This window comes from Lactuca virosa, chromosome 4 (genome assembly GCF_052849685.1).
Source record: "Lactuca virosa cultivar CGN04683 chromosome 4, Lactuca_virosa_CGN04683_v6, whole genome shotgun sequence".
Lineage (NCBI taxonomy): Eukaryota > Viridiplantae > Streptophyta > Magnoliopsida > Asterales > Asteraceae > Lactuca > Lactuca virosa.
In genome coordinates, this window is record NC_136429.1 from 531,661,810 (window position 1) to 531,676,278 (window position 14,469).

Below are 14,469 nucleotides of genomic sequence, written 5' to 3' on the forward strand. Positions count from 1 at the left end.
ATGGGCCATTAGTGGACTTTTATGGACCCATTTGGTATTAGACCTTAGTGGGCCCATTAGGCTTGGGTTATTTATGGACCGGATTGGTGGACCATATTTAAACTTAATATATGAAGGTTTAGTCTTAGATTCTAATGGGGTTATTTGTGGGTTTGGCTTAGTGATAGAAGCCGGAGTGTAGCAGCAGCATTTATAGGATCTGTTCGTTATCCGAGGTGAGTCTTCACAGTATACTTTACCTAGAGCGGTAAATTGGTGTGACCAGAGGGTCTTATGTGCTTGCTTGAGTTACATATTACTATGGGATTTGTGTTGTGTACTATACTATGTGATATTATGACTGGACCAGTGGGTCCAATGAGCTATGACCGGACCAGTGGGTCCAACGAGCTATGACCGGACCAGTGGGTCCAATGAGCTATAACCGGGCCAGTAGGTCCAACGAGCTATGACCGGACCAGAGGGTCCAACGAGCTATGGGACTGGAGGGTTCCACTGAGACACATTGACCGGAAGGTCCCACAGAGCTATAGCCTCGAGTGGCTAATTACTTGTGTGTGGTATTTTGGGGAACTCACTAAGCTTCGTGCTTACCGTGTTATGTGATATGTGTTTCGGGTTCTCTCAGGATCGTGGTAAGGCGCCGACTTGATTGTACACACCAGAGAAAGAGTTATTCTTTGAGGATCCTGGATTTTATTCAAATAATTGTGAACATGTGTTTTGATAATTGATATATTGAGATTTTGTAAAACGTGTTGATGTCATTTATGTGAATTTAAAAATAAAAATTAAAAAAAATTGTTTGAAAATTTACGGTGTTTCATTGGGTTTACTATGTTTCATTTATATACAATTATTATGATACTGCACAATGAAGTCACCCGCCTCCGGACGTTTCCGCCGTTCTGGTCCGAGGGTGTGACAGATTGGTATTAGAGCATTGTTTATAGTGAACTAGTATATCCATCCATACAGGATATACAACTATAAATACAATGGGACTAAAACACTCTGACAAAAAGAACACATACTTGCTAGGAATGTATCATAACAAGAAGTAAAACAAAATAACTCAGAAGTTGAACACTACAGTCAAACCTGGACAGTATGTAATCATATCTGGGATAAATATAGCCTGATCAACTATATTTATTTGAGATATGACTAACATGTGTTCAGGAGTGGTAGTGGTGTTGCAACAAGTCCAGAGTTTCCAAATTTGTTATCCAGAAATCTTCACAACCAACCCTAAACTAAGTAAAATACTATAGGAGTATTTTGATATTCTATCTATTTTCTCGTACTCACTTATTCTTGCACAAACAACATGGCAGGCTTTCACCACCCTGGAGACCCCTACTTTCCCAACCCAGGAAATGGAGGTTGGATTGAAGAAGATTAAGAAGAAGACCCAGAAGAAGACCCCGAGGAGCCTATGGAGGATCCCAAAGAACTAGCAGAGTCTGAAGAAGAGGACGTTGATGAAGAAGTCGAGGAAGATGACGAGGAAGAGGTTGAGGAGGACGAGGAATCGGACGCAGAGTCCAAGGTTATCGATCCTCCCTACATGGCAAGAGTACCACCGTATAGGATGGGCTACAATGGCCCTATACGTCCGTGGACTGATGATATCGAGAGATGGAGCCGACGCTAGGGTCAGCCACCGCCATTTGAAATGAACCGAGGTTACTACGATCTTTGGCATGGGGGACCAGCAGATCGCGCACTCCCTGTCGTGGTCAGGCGTATTAGGGACATCGGTGCCCAAACTCAAGTGACCGCCGACCGAGTAATGCAAATGCGAGCAGCTATGCAGATCACAGATACTCGCACGCGGGACCTAGAGCGAGACCTCTATCCGGTGGAACGACTCGTGGAGGATCTTGCTACTGCACGAGCAGAGGTCAGGGAGTACCAGGAGCGTCACACCGCTTTGGAGGAGCGCGTGCAGATCACCGAACGCAAGTTAGTTGAGTTTCAGAGCGCGTCCACCTCATCGTCTGCACCACCAGAACCGACTCGCCGCAACTAGCATTTGTTCACTCGCTACCGTATCGACTTCTGTCTGTGCACTACCCTATGTACTTTCGTGTTAGCTTTTATTTTACTATGTGTAATGTATGTCATTATAAGGTAAAATTTTCATGTACTCAAGAAGTTGTTATCAATGAAAAGCGGATATATATGTTTCTTACGATGTCTTATCTGTGATGTGCTCTATTACTATTATTGCATGTTAAGTCTATGTCCACACTTGCTTATATACGACTAAATCACCGATACTATTATATAAGGTCGTGAATTAAAATACAATGGAAACTCACTGTCCTTCTGATCAATGACAGAAAGATGCCGAGGAGACCAATCCGAAAGAACAACAACACAACACCACCACCGCCGCCCCCGCCAGAAATGAACTCTACGGCCTTCCAAGCAGTAGTTTCAGCCGCAGTGACAGCAGCTCTAGCCCACATCCAAGCCGGAAATAACGGTGGTGGACAAGGCCAAGGGACAGGAAGCTCCCATCACGGGATGAATCAAGGACCCGTAAACGCCTGTACCTACAAGGATTTTTCCAATGCGAGACCACGCACTTTCAACGGAACTGGAGGAGTCATAGCTTTAAAACGATGGATCGAGAAGGTAGAGTCGGTGTTCGAGATATGTGAATGCCCGGAAGTAAGTAAAGTCAAATTCACGGCCTGCACTTTCATCGACCAGGCACTGTCATGGTGGAACGGTCATATCGAGGCCATGACACTTCCCGTTGCAAACGCTCTGTCCTGGGAAGAACTCAAAGAAATGTTAATCGCTGAATACTGCCCCCGAGGGGAGGTACAAAAGCTCGAGCAAGAATTGTGGAACCTTACGGTGCAGAATTCGGACATTGACGCGTACATCTCAAGGTTTAATGAACTATCCCTTCTGTGTCCTGGTATGATTACATCCGAAGGGAAGAAGGTCGAGAGATTCATCTGGGGGTTGACGCCTCCCATTCAAGGTAACGTGATTTCCTCGAAACCCGAGACCTACGACAGTGCAAAGCGACTGGCGAAAAAGCTCTATGATCATGGTGACAAGAAGGGTACCAAAACAACCGAGGGAGGAAGAAAACATAAAGGAGAGAACAAGAGGAACCGAGACAACAAGCGTAAAGGACGACAGAATTCTGGGTCATCCAAGAAACCACAGACAGTAGCGGTCCATTCTGCTACCGCTCCAGCAGCACCAGCCTCAACCACAACTGCGCCAACAAAGCCATACGCGGGATCCAATCCCAAGTGTGACAAGTGTAACTATCACCACTATGGGGCATGCAAAGTCTTCCACTGCACCAACTGCAATTGAAAAGGACACACTGTCCGGTATTACAAGATGCCCCCGCAACAAAACAAACAATCCAACGACAACAACGTCGGAGCAAGCCGCTCATGTTATGGATGCGGGTAAACCGGCCATTTTCAACGCAACTGCCCCAAGAACAATAATCAGAACGCAAGAAGAGTCTTAACCATGGGGCAAGGAGAAGCGGTCCAAGATCCAACAGTGGTGACTGGTACGTTTCCCCTCAACAACTCTTATGCGTGCGTTTTATTTGATAGTGGTGCCGAACGAAGCTTCGTAAGCCATAAATTCAAGCACTTATTAAATCAAAACCCTCACAAACTGAACGAAACTTATACGGTGGAGATGGACAATGTTAAAACTGAATCAATCAATGACGTCTATGTAGGGTGCACATTAATGTTAATAAAACACTCCTTCCCAATCAGTTTGATGCCTGTTAATATTAGGAGCTTTGATGTGATTGTTGGCATGGATTGGTTGAGCCCCCACCATGCTGAAATTATGTGTCACGAGAAGGCCGTTCGCTTTCACCTACCCAACGACGAAACCCTAATAGTTTATGGCGATAAACCCGGTTCAAACCTCCGACTCATTTCTTGCATCCAAGCACAAAAGTGCTTGCATAAAAAGAATCACGCCTTTCTTGCTTATGTCATTGATAAAACAAAGGAGGAGAAGAACCTTAATGATATTCCTGAAGTACGTGACTTTCCTGACGTATTTCCCGAAGATTTGCCAGGAATCCCTCCCGGGCGCCAGGTCGAGTTCCGAATCGATCTTGTACCTGGAGCCACTCCAATCGCCAAATCACCCTACATATTAGCTCCTGCCGAAATGCAAGAGTTATCTAGTCAACTAAGCGAACTTCTTGATAAGGGATTCATCAGGCCGAGCTTTTCACCTTGGGGAGCTCCGGTTCTGTTTGTCAAAAAGAAAGATGGGTCTTTCAGAATGTGCATAGATTATCGAGAATTAAATAAGCTCACGGTCAAGAATCGGTACCCACTTCCCCGAATCGATGATCTATTCGACCAACTCCAAGGAGCCAGTTACTTTTCTAAGATAGATATGAGATCCGGATACCATCAGCTAAGAGTCCAAGAGGAGGATATCCCAAAGACTGCCTTCCGAACCCGTTATGGACACTTCGAATTCGTAGTCATGCCTTTCGGTCTCACCAATGTGCCAGCAGCCTTTATGGATTTGATGAATAGAGTCTGCCGGCCATTTCTTGATAACTTTGTGATTTTTTTCATCGATGATATACTCGTTTATTCTAAGAGCGAGTAGGAGCATAGCCAACACCTACGACAGATTTTGGGAACATTGAGGGCGAAAAAGCTTTACGCAAAGTTCTCAAAATGCGAATTTTGGATCCGCAGAGTGGAATTTTTGGGTCACATAGTCAGCAAAGAGGGAATACATGTGGACCCTGCCAAGATCAAAGCTATTGAGGACTGGACGATCCCAAGAACCCCAACCAAAATCCGACAATTTGTAGGCCTCGCCGGTTATTACCAAAGGTTCATCCAAAATTTCTCCAAAATAGCCAAACCCCTCACCGCTCTCACCCAGAAGAGTGCGCCTTTCTACTGGACCGACAAACAAGAAGCTTCCTTCCAAACCTTGAAACAAGCCCTCTGCAGTGCTCCAGTGCTGTCCTTTCCAGAAGGAACAAAGGACTTCGTGGTATACTGTGATGCTTCTAACCAAGGATTGGGTTGTGTACTCATGCAGCGAGGAAAGGTGATAGCGTACGCCTCAAGACAACTAAAGACCCACGAAGTAAACTACACCACCCACGGCCTCGAGCTGGGAGCTGTGGTCTTTGCTTTGAAGATTTGGAGGCACTACCTATATGGTACAAAGTGCACTATTTTCACAGATCACAAGAGCCTCCAGCAGATCTTGAATCAAAAAGAATTGATCATGAGGCAACGAAGATGGGTCGAATTGCTAAACGACTACGAGTGCGAAATCAAGTATCATCCAGGGAAAGCAAACATAGTAGCCGATGACTTAAGTCGAAAAGAATACTCGGGTCGCCGAGTAAAGACGTTGACAATGACCATCCATTACCATCTATCCTCGCAAATCAAAGAAGCCCAGCAGGAAGCCTTGAAACCGGGGAATGTCACCAATGAGGCATTGTGAGGAATGGAAAAGAATCTGTTGGTCAAAGAAGACAGAGCCTATTACCTTATAGACCGAATTTGGACACCGAAGTTCGGTGGATTTCAGGACATGATAATGAATGAGGCTCACAAAATGAAGTACTCGATCCATCCGGGTTCCGACAAGATGTACTTGGATATCAAGCAACATTATTGGTGGTCGAATATGAAAGCAGAAATTGCTACTTACGTTGGCAAGTGTCTCACTTGTGCCAAGGTTAAAGTGGAGTATCAGAAGCCCTCGGGTCAACTACAACAACCCGAAATACCCGAGTGGAAATGGGAGAGGATCACAATGGATTTTATAACCAAATTACCCAAGACGGCAGACGGTTTGGATGCTATCTGGGTAATCGTTGACCGATGGACAAAATCCCCCATTTCCTGCTAATAAAGGAGACGTACAAAATGGAAAGACTAACGCGAATATACCTGAAGGAGGTTGTAAGACTACACGGAGTCCCCATATCTATCATCTCAGATCGGGATAGTAGGTTCACCTCTCGTTTTTGGCAGTCGCTCCAAAAAGCATTGGGAACCCGACTGGATATGAGCACCGCTTACCACCCCCAGACAGATGGCCAAAGCGAACGAACAATTCAGACTCTAGAGGACATGCTCCATGCATGTGTAATAGATTTTGGCAAAGCTTGGGATACCCACTTGCCCCTAGTTGAATTTTCATACAACAACAGTTATCACACAAGCATAGGAGTCGCCCCCTTCGAGGCCTTGTATGGCCGGAAGTGTAGATCGCCCCTTTGTTGGGCCAAGGTGGGTGACACCCAACTGGCAAGAGGGCAACTACCAGATAGCACTCTCACCAGGCCTGAGATCATCCGGGAAACAACCAAGAAAATCGTTCAGATCCGGTCACGACTTCAAGCGTCCCGAGATAGAAAGAAAAGTTACGCTGACAAAAGACGTAAGCTGCTGGAGTTCCAAGTGGGAGACCGCGTGTTACTGAAAGTCTCTCCCTGGAAAGGGACGATCCGCTTCGGGAAGCGAGGAAAGTTAAACCCGCGCTACATCGGACCATTCGAGCTTCTTGCCCGAATCGGTCCTGTGGCCTATAAGGTACAGCTACCCTCTGAACTCAACAACGTGCATCCCGTGTTTCATGTATCGAAATTGAAAAAGTGCTTATCAGATGAAACCCTTGTAATTACGCTAGGAGAGATCGAGGTAGACGAAAATCTCTTGTTCGTGGAAGAACCAGTTGAAATCATGGACAGAGAAGTAAAACGTACTAAGCAAAGTCGCATCCCAATTGTAAAAGTTCGTTGGGGTGCCAAACGCGGGCCTTAATTCACCTGGGAACGTGAAGATCAAATGTGGCAAAAGTACCCCCACCTATTCGCTAAACCTTGAAGACGGCCTCAAAGCAAAATTTCGGGACAAAATTCCCTCAAGCGGGGGATGATGTAACAACCGGCAAGCTTTGGGTTAAGTCAAAGTCAAGTCAAGGTCAACAAGTCAACTTCGTTAACTCAACTAGTGTTATATGTTAGGGATTTATTTATGTTTATTAATGTATGACTATAAGTTCTAATGCAAAGTAACACTTGAGGGTCCCTTATATACAAAATTTAAAACCCTAAGCAGATCTAGGGAAGTAACGACTCTAAAAAGTACTATTAAGTACCCTTCGGGGGTGTATGGCACTCAAAATAGAATGAAACTAAGTCTAAGGACCTTGCACTCCGAAGAAAAACAATAATAAGGGCTCCCGGCAAAGTCTCTCTCAATCTCTCCCACTATATCTCTCTCCCAAATCTCTCCAAGAATATCAAATCTCTCCCAAAAATATGAAGTCTCTCCCAAACCTCTCCAAGAATATCAAATCTCTCCCAAATCTCTCCAAGTATGTGAAATCTCTCCCAAATCTCTCCAAGAATATGAAATCTCTCCCAAATCTCTCCAAGTATGTGAAATCTCTCCCAAATCTCCCTATGTACCTTCCTCAGTCGAAAACAGCCCAAAACCGGAGAGGAAAACCCAAAAATGGCCTCTTGGTGCAGAACCCTCTTGGTCCGGAACCTCTTGTCCAGAATGCTTTCTTAGGAGCCAAGAGGAAGCACATTTTCGGAACTCCCCCCTCCCCCCCCTCGTTGCTTCGGATCTTACCTGCTCCGGAAGGGTGAAGCCTTGCTTCGGACCCTCTTGCTTCACTCCGGAATAGACCCGCTTCGGAATCTTCAGTCCGGATCTTCTAGCCTCGTGTCGCTTCGGAAATCCCTGGCTGGACCGGACCTGTTGATCTCGCACCTAACTCCGGATCCGAGGATGACTCCGGAACTTCATAAATGACTCCGGAAATTGAAAAGTGACTCCGGAATCCTTCTCAAGACCTTCGGAACCTCGCAGACCTGACCCTCCACTCTGGAACTTAAGGAGTAGCTTCAGAATTCTTTATGTGCCTCCGGAAATTGAGTTTTTACTCCGGATTTTTGCCATTTTCGGACCTTTTTTTTTTTTTTTTTTATCATTTTAAGGCATTTTGACGCCGGAAAATCACACCAAACTCATATTTTCCTATCTTAGACCCCTTAAATCACTATTTTATGCCAAAATCAATTATTTTAATATATTTATATAAAATAGAACCCAAGATTTTAAGGAGATTCTAAGCAAATAAAAGGGTTTTGACTTTATGATGTGATGCTAAATCCTCCATTTTCCCATACAAATCCCAGTTAAACACACATTACCCTTAGAAACTAAGCTTTACCCACCAGTTTTCCATGCAAATGTCAAGTCACCCCTTATCCTTCCTTTAGAATACGTGAACCTCCTTCCCCCATACTTCACTTCTCACTTCCTCCTCCAGTAAACTCATAAGAATTCTCTCAAACTCCTTCAAGACTTAAGCTTCATTTCTTCAAGGAATATTTCCAGAATTTTTGTAAGTATCCATCCCCTTTTACTAGTGATTCTTCATATTATTTCTAAGATTTCATTATACTTACACACAAAAATTATTTTTAGAATACTCTAGAGATTTAAGAATCTCCAAAGTTTTGGAGTTGGAAACTTCCTCATCACTCTTCAAATCCACCCAGCAAACAAACCAAGGTGAGCTTCATACCCCACCCTTTTTCCTAAGTTTTTATTGATTTTGGGGGAGAGTACAGGTCACCTCTTGTTCTAAATTCTTGAATGATTGCATGAATACGTGTGTTTGATATGTATGTTGAAATATTATTATATTTTCTTTTATGCAAACTCTCTGTGAACGTGAGGTTTCACAGAACCCATGAAAACAAATAATATTTTAAATCACTACATGAACAATACAATTTACAACTGGAGCCTCCCAAGTTTTGGGGAGTGTTCAACATGCACCCTTGTATCCATGCTTTTCATAACTAGAAATATAAGTTGCTGAAATAGACCTTGAGATGTTGATACTAGGTCTAGAAATTTGAAATTGGAACTTTGTGTCCCATATATGACTATTTGAAAACTGTTAGGGGGATATGTATAAAACTTTGATATATGTTATTTCACCAAGAATATATGCAAATAGAGCCCTTATGACAGAAAAATTTGTGTGTCATAATGTTGCTTTCATAACTTCACACAAGTCATAGTTTTACACAAATCATAACTTAACATTTTCCGGTAAATGGGGTCTCACTTAAGTAATATATAGAGAGGAGGGCCATTTTTGCCAACATTGTTAATACTGAATCGATTTGATAAATATTTAAAGCGGATTATTTTCAACAAATAAAACGAAACGGAATATCTAGTCAACGAGTACAACTATTATTATTTATTTAGCAAATAATGGGTTTGAATGATTTACTCGAAACTGTTAGTATTCTAGTAAGACAAATCTTCATAGTACATATATTATATACAATAGTGTATGCCTAAAAGTCCTGTAAGAGTTATAACCAGAGTCTCCTGGAGGGGGAACGGGAATTTGTGTATAGATCTATACGGGGTTGACACCCCGCACCTTCGTTGTTCGCTACAGCTAGACCGGCCAGTCTAGGGTGACAAATGTCTAAAACGAAACCGACGCCTGAAGAACGTCATAACGGGCACTCCGTCGTATTAGTATGGTTATAACGACTCACTAGAATATATCAGAAATGTTATTATCCAGATTTTACATTCGGGTTTGTAATCAACTGTGTTTTGAATTACCTCAAATGAGACTTTTCACACAAGTGTTGTTGTTTTAAAAACTACTATTTTATACATCAGAAAATATCGGATTTTCTGGAGGAAACGATTTTATTCAATTTTGAAAACAAAGAACTAAGACACACATGCAACTATACTCGATTTGAAACAAGACTTACAACGATTTTGATAAGAAAATATTGGATTTTCTGGATTTTTAAATTATCATTAAGTTTTATACGAAAATGCTTATGAACTCACCAGCATATTTTATGTTGACGCTCTTCAAACGTCTTGTATTCTCTGGAAACCAATAAGAAGGTTGTGGATCGCCGACTCAAGATTATTTTGATGTATTTTTGGATTTGCTTACTGATGTCTCTTTTGTGTAAAAGTTGAGAACATGAACATGATGTAAAAAATGTAAGCTTGTTATATTGATGTATGATGTTTGGGTTTGCTAGGTTTCATTTATATTGATGTAAAAGTTGGATTTGCTTACTGATGCCTCCGGACGTTTCCGCCGTTCTGGTCCGGGGGTGTGACAATACCTCCAGATTTAACGCTCGTTTCTAGTATAAGCTTAATTCTCTAATTAATTGTATTTTTCATTATGGACTCGACGAGTTGGAAGCTCCAACTCTTCGTGTCGAAAGGGATTTTAGCCACGAATAATCATGGTCCAACTCGGTGTTGGATTAATGTCTAAGTCCATAACTATATTTGGTATGTACTTGACCCGACCCGGCATGGTCCATTTGGGTTGCACTTCACCGGCACAATTTATATGGATAGTCTTTTGAGAATAGTATATTTATGATTTATATTACTATATTATAAGTTCTAATATATTAATATATAATCATATTATTTAATTAGTATTGATCAAGAATTAATTTATAATTAATTAAGTGATCAAAAGGAACTAATTAAATATGGACTCTTAGATATATATGTGTAGTGGGCCAAGTTCATTTAGGTTGGGCTAAGTCTTCATGGATAGTCCATTGAGCTTTAACCCATGGATCCTAGGAAATGAAAGGTCATGTCTATTAGGGTTTAACCCTAATCCTCCACACTATATAAAGGGTCTTATGGTTCATGAAATTAGGCTAGTGGCTAGTGTGGATACACTAAAGAGGGCAATAACCGATTTCATAAGTGTGAGCCAAGTATCCATATTCTCTAAAGGTTTTCCAAGGTGTTTTGGTGATTTGTGATTCCACTTGAGGCTTCCACACTATTGGGGCTAAGCTCTTAAAGTTCAAGACTTCAAGCTTCATTAAAAGGTATGTATTCTAACTTGTTATATTACCCAAGTATCAAGGATTGTATGTTAAATAGGGTAATACCTTGGAATATTCATATTTGCATGTATAATAGAGAAAACATAGATCCAAGGTATTTAGGGTTGCATGTACACTTAGAAGTGTTAGAATGCTCAAAAACCCAACAGTGGTATCAGAGACATGGGTTGTTTTCTGTTATATTCATGCAAATGTTTAATTTTCAAAGTTGAAAAAAAAGAAAAAAAACATGAAGTTTGTCAAATTTTAAGATAATTACTTGTTTTGTGAAAAACTAATTATTTGTAAATTTTGAATCATTTGTTATATGAGTTGAATTAGGTCAAATTTAGTAAAAGATAAAATGATATGATTATTTTATTAGTTTTAAAAGTTTGATCTAAATGTTTTAAGGAGTTACAAATTTTGTCATAAAATTTTGGAGCTCAAAAGTTTTTTAAAAGTTGTGATCTTAAGTGTTTTGAAACCTCCATAAGTTATGGATATGAAAAGGTTTTAAAAAAAAATTGATTCAAAGTTTTTATGGAGTTACAAAATTTGGTGTTAATGTTTTAAAGAATTCCATAACTTATTCTTAAGTTATGGAACATGTAAAGTTTCATCATAAAACAAGCTTACAAGCATTTAACTTCATAAGTTATGGATTACCAAAAGTGTTTATGTTTCATTGATTTATGAGTTAGTTTAGATTAATGGAAAAAAAATTGTGTTTTAGTTGTTTTCAATCTTAATTAATCTAGAGGTAGTTCATAAAATGTGTTTTTGTAACTTGTCCTCAAGTTACATAAAAGGTCACATTTATGAATCTTAAAACTCATAAAAGTTCCATAGGTTACATAAAAAAAATGAAGAATCTTTTTCATTAAATAGTATTATGACTCCATAACTTGTCCTCAAGTTATGGATGTTTAAGAGTCACTTCTTTAAAAGTGTTATTAAAGAATAAGAGGTTACATAAAAAAAGAAGAGTCTTCATTTTAACGAACCATTAAACTCATAAGTTATGAAATGAAAAGTTTTGAATAGTTTCAAAAACTTGCCCTCAAGTTTTGGAATTTGTAAAGTTTTCACTTATGAATACTTTAATTCCAAGTTAAGCCCTTAGAATTTTAAAAGTTAAAATTCAACCCTTATACTTTATAATATTATAATTTAATAATATATATATATATATATATATATATATATATATATATATATATATATGTATAAGAGTAAAGTCGTCTTACCATTAGTAGGCCTCATTCACGAAGCCGGTCTATAAGTGGGGTATAAGGTTACTGCCTATAAAATGGCAGTTTAATGGGTGTCCACTCTCACCCACCGCTTCCTTGACCGGTGGAGGGTCGTTAGCCGAACGGGTAGAACAAGGACTATAATTCTCCCTTCATTAAAAGTATTAATGATAAATACTAAGTAACTAAACTCTTAATAATACCCAATCTTAGTTACTTAGGAAAATGTGAATTTGGTGCTAACCCATGAAATTACACTTTTCACTTTGCTTAAGTCAGTTAGTGGAGCGTGTGTGGTTAACCGGCACACTAGCTTGATTTAATAAGGTAGGCAAATGGTAACTTAATGTTTATCATAGTATCGGTGGAGCGTGTGTGGTTAACCGGCACATCGATTGAGGGGTAAATATTAAGGGTACCAAGTATATTTGCATGGTTATTCACACCATGTTTTGTGATCCTCGGCATCCCAGTCACAAAATCTGAAGGGCAAACTCGAGATTGAAACATGTCTTTGAAAAGTTCAATGAATCTCAAAAGAATCTATGTGTTTCAAAACCAATTAAAACCTAATAATACATTTCATTTATCTTGGTGGAAATTGGTGAATCGTCATTCACCTACCTTCAAATATTTTATAGCTTGGATTACGGCATCCCTCTTCCAAGTTATAAAATAGTTTGCTGGGTCCTAGCCTTAATATTTCATATTGGGTGTTATATTAAGGACTTTAGATCAATTATCTTGAATATCTCCCAAAAAGATGTCTGGTTCAGACATCTATGATCCTACCAAATCTCTTGGAACTTCACTTCCTCCACCTCCTCCAATTATTCTCCCTAACCCACAAGTTCAAGGTCACTCAAGCCCTATTGGTAAGCAAGGTCTATGTGTGATCACATCTTGGAGATGAAGTCACATATTGACAAGCCGGGAGAGTTAGGTGTCAAACTCTTGAGAAAGTTGTTGGTTCAATCACTTTCTAAGTCACATAGTGAATTCCTTTGGGACTACTATGAAACAGACTATGACATGACCCTTAATGATCTTATCTATTTGCTTGGTGCTGCTGAATCAGCAATAATTTGTAGCACTGGGAGAGAAAATTTGATTAGTAGATCAACTTCCCAAACTACCATGGACATTGACAATGGTAACATTGGATATCTAGAAAAACCTTGTCTTCCCAAGGAAAGGGATTGACCATAGTCAACTAGGTTGACCAAATGGTAAAGAGAAAGGCTAAGTCTGCGATAGTCCCATGTACCATTCCCAAAGAGTCCCTATGTTTCTCTTGCCAAAGGAAGGGGCATTGATTGCGAAGCAGCCTATTAACTGAAATATCATAAGGTTGATTAAGTCAAGAAGATTGACTCTACTTCAGGTAAAGTCCACTATCTAACTCTGTTAAGTTTCTATTATGAGATTCTTGTTACATGATGTGACTGGGTCACATGTTGATGTTTTAAGAATCAAAGAAAAGTGAAGAAACTTAAAGGAAGTATATGCTGATTCTGATTGCGAAGATGGATCTCGATCGCATGGTTCTGTGATCAGAATTTTGAGCTGTTGCTTAGGAGTTATGATATATTGCTTAGGAATAGATAACAACAAAGTTTTTCATGTGCTTTTGCACTGTAAGGATAGTTTTTCCACAAAGTTTTTAAAATAAAAGGAAAAAAATTTTGATTTTATTTATTTTAAAATATCCTTACAATGGCATTTGTGAAAAGGAAAAAAAATTGTTGCTTATATGATTCCATTAATAGCAAGAGTGGAAATATGAATTTGATTCTTTCATTTATGGTAGTGTCTAAATTTTCCAAATAAGGAAAGATTCTCATCACTCAAGTTTCAGTTGGATAGAAACTTGGAATCATGCAAGTTGTATAGTATGATGAATGAGAACTTTCAAGCATTGGAAAATTAAGACTAATTATTTGTTCACATGGATGTGTGAGTCAAGTAAAGGACTAAGGGATCGAGTACACATTCTTGTGCACTGATCAAGCCCACCACAAATGTAACTTGAGTGACACATCTTAAAGAAGGTTTATTAACACTAGTGAAATGTAAGAGTAAAAGGTTTTCTACTCTTGTACATTTGAATTTGGTAAGTTGTGATGTTTTGGATAAAACAGAGACCGACTTAGGCCAATTGTGTTAAGTGTTTGTCTTGATTAGAATCCACACTATCTCTTGAATATTTGGCAAGAAAGTCTTATAGGTCAAGGAGACAGTGGGAGTCTAAAAGATCCTGAAAGG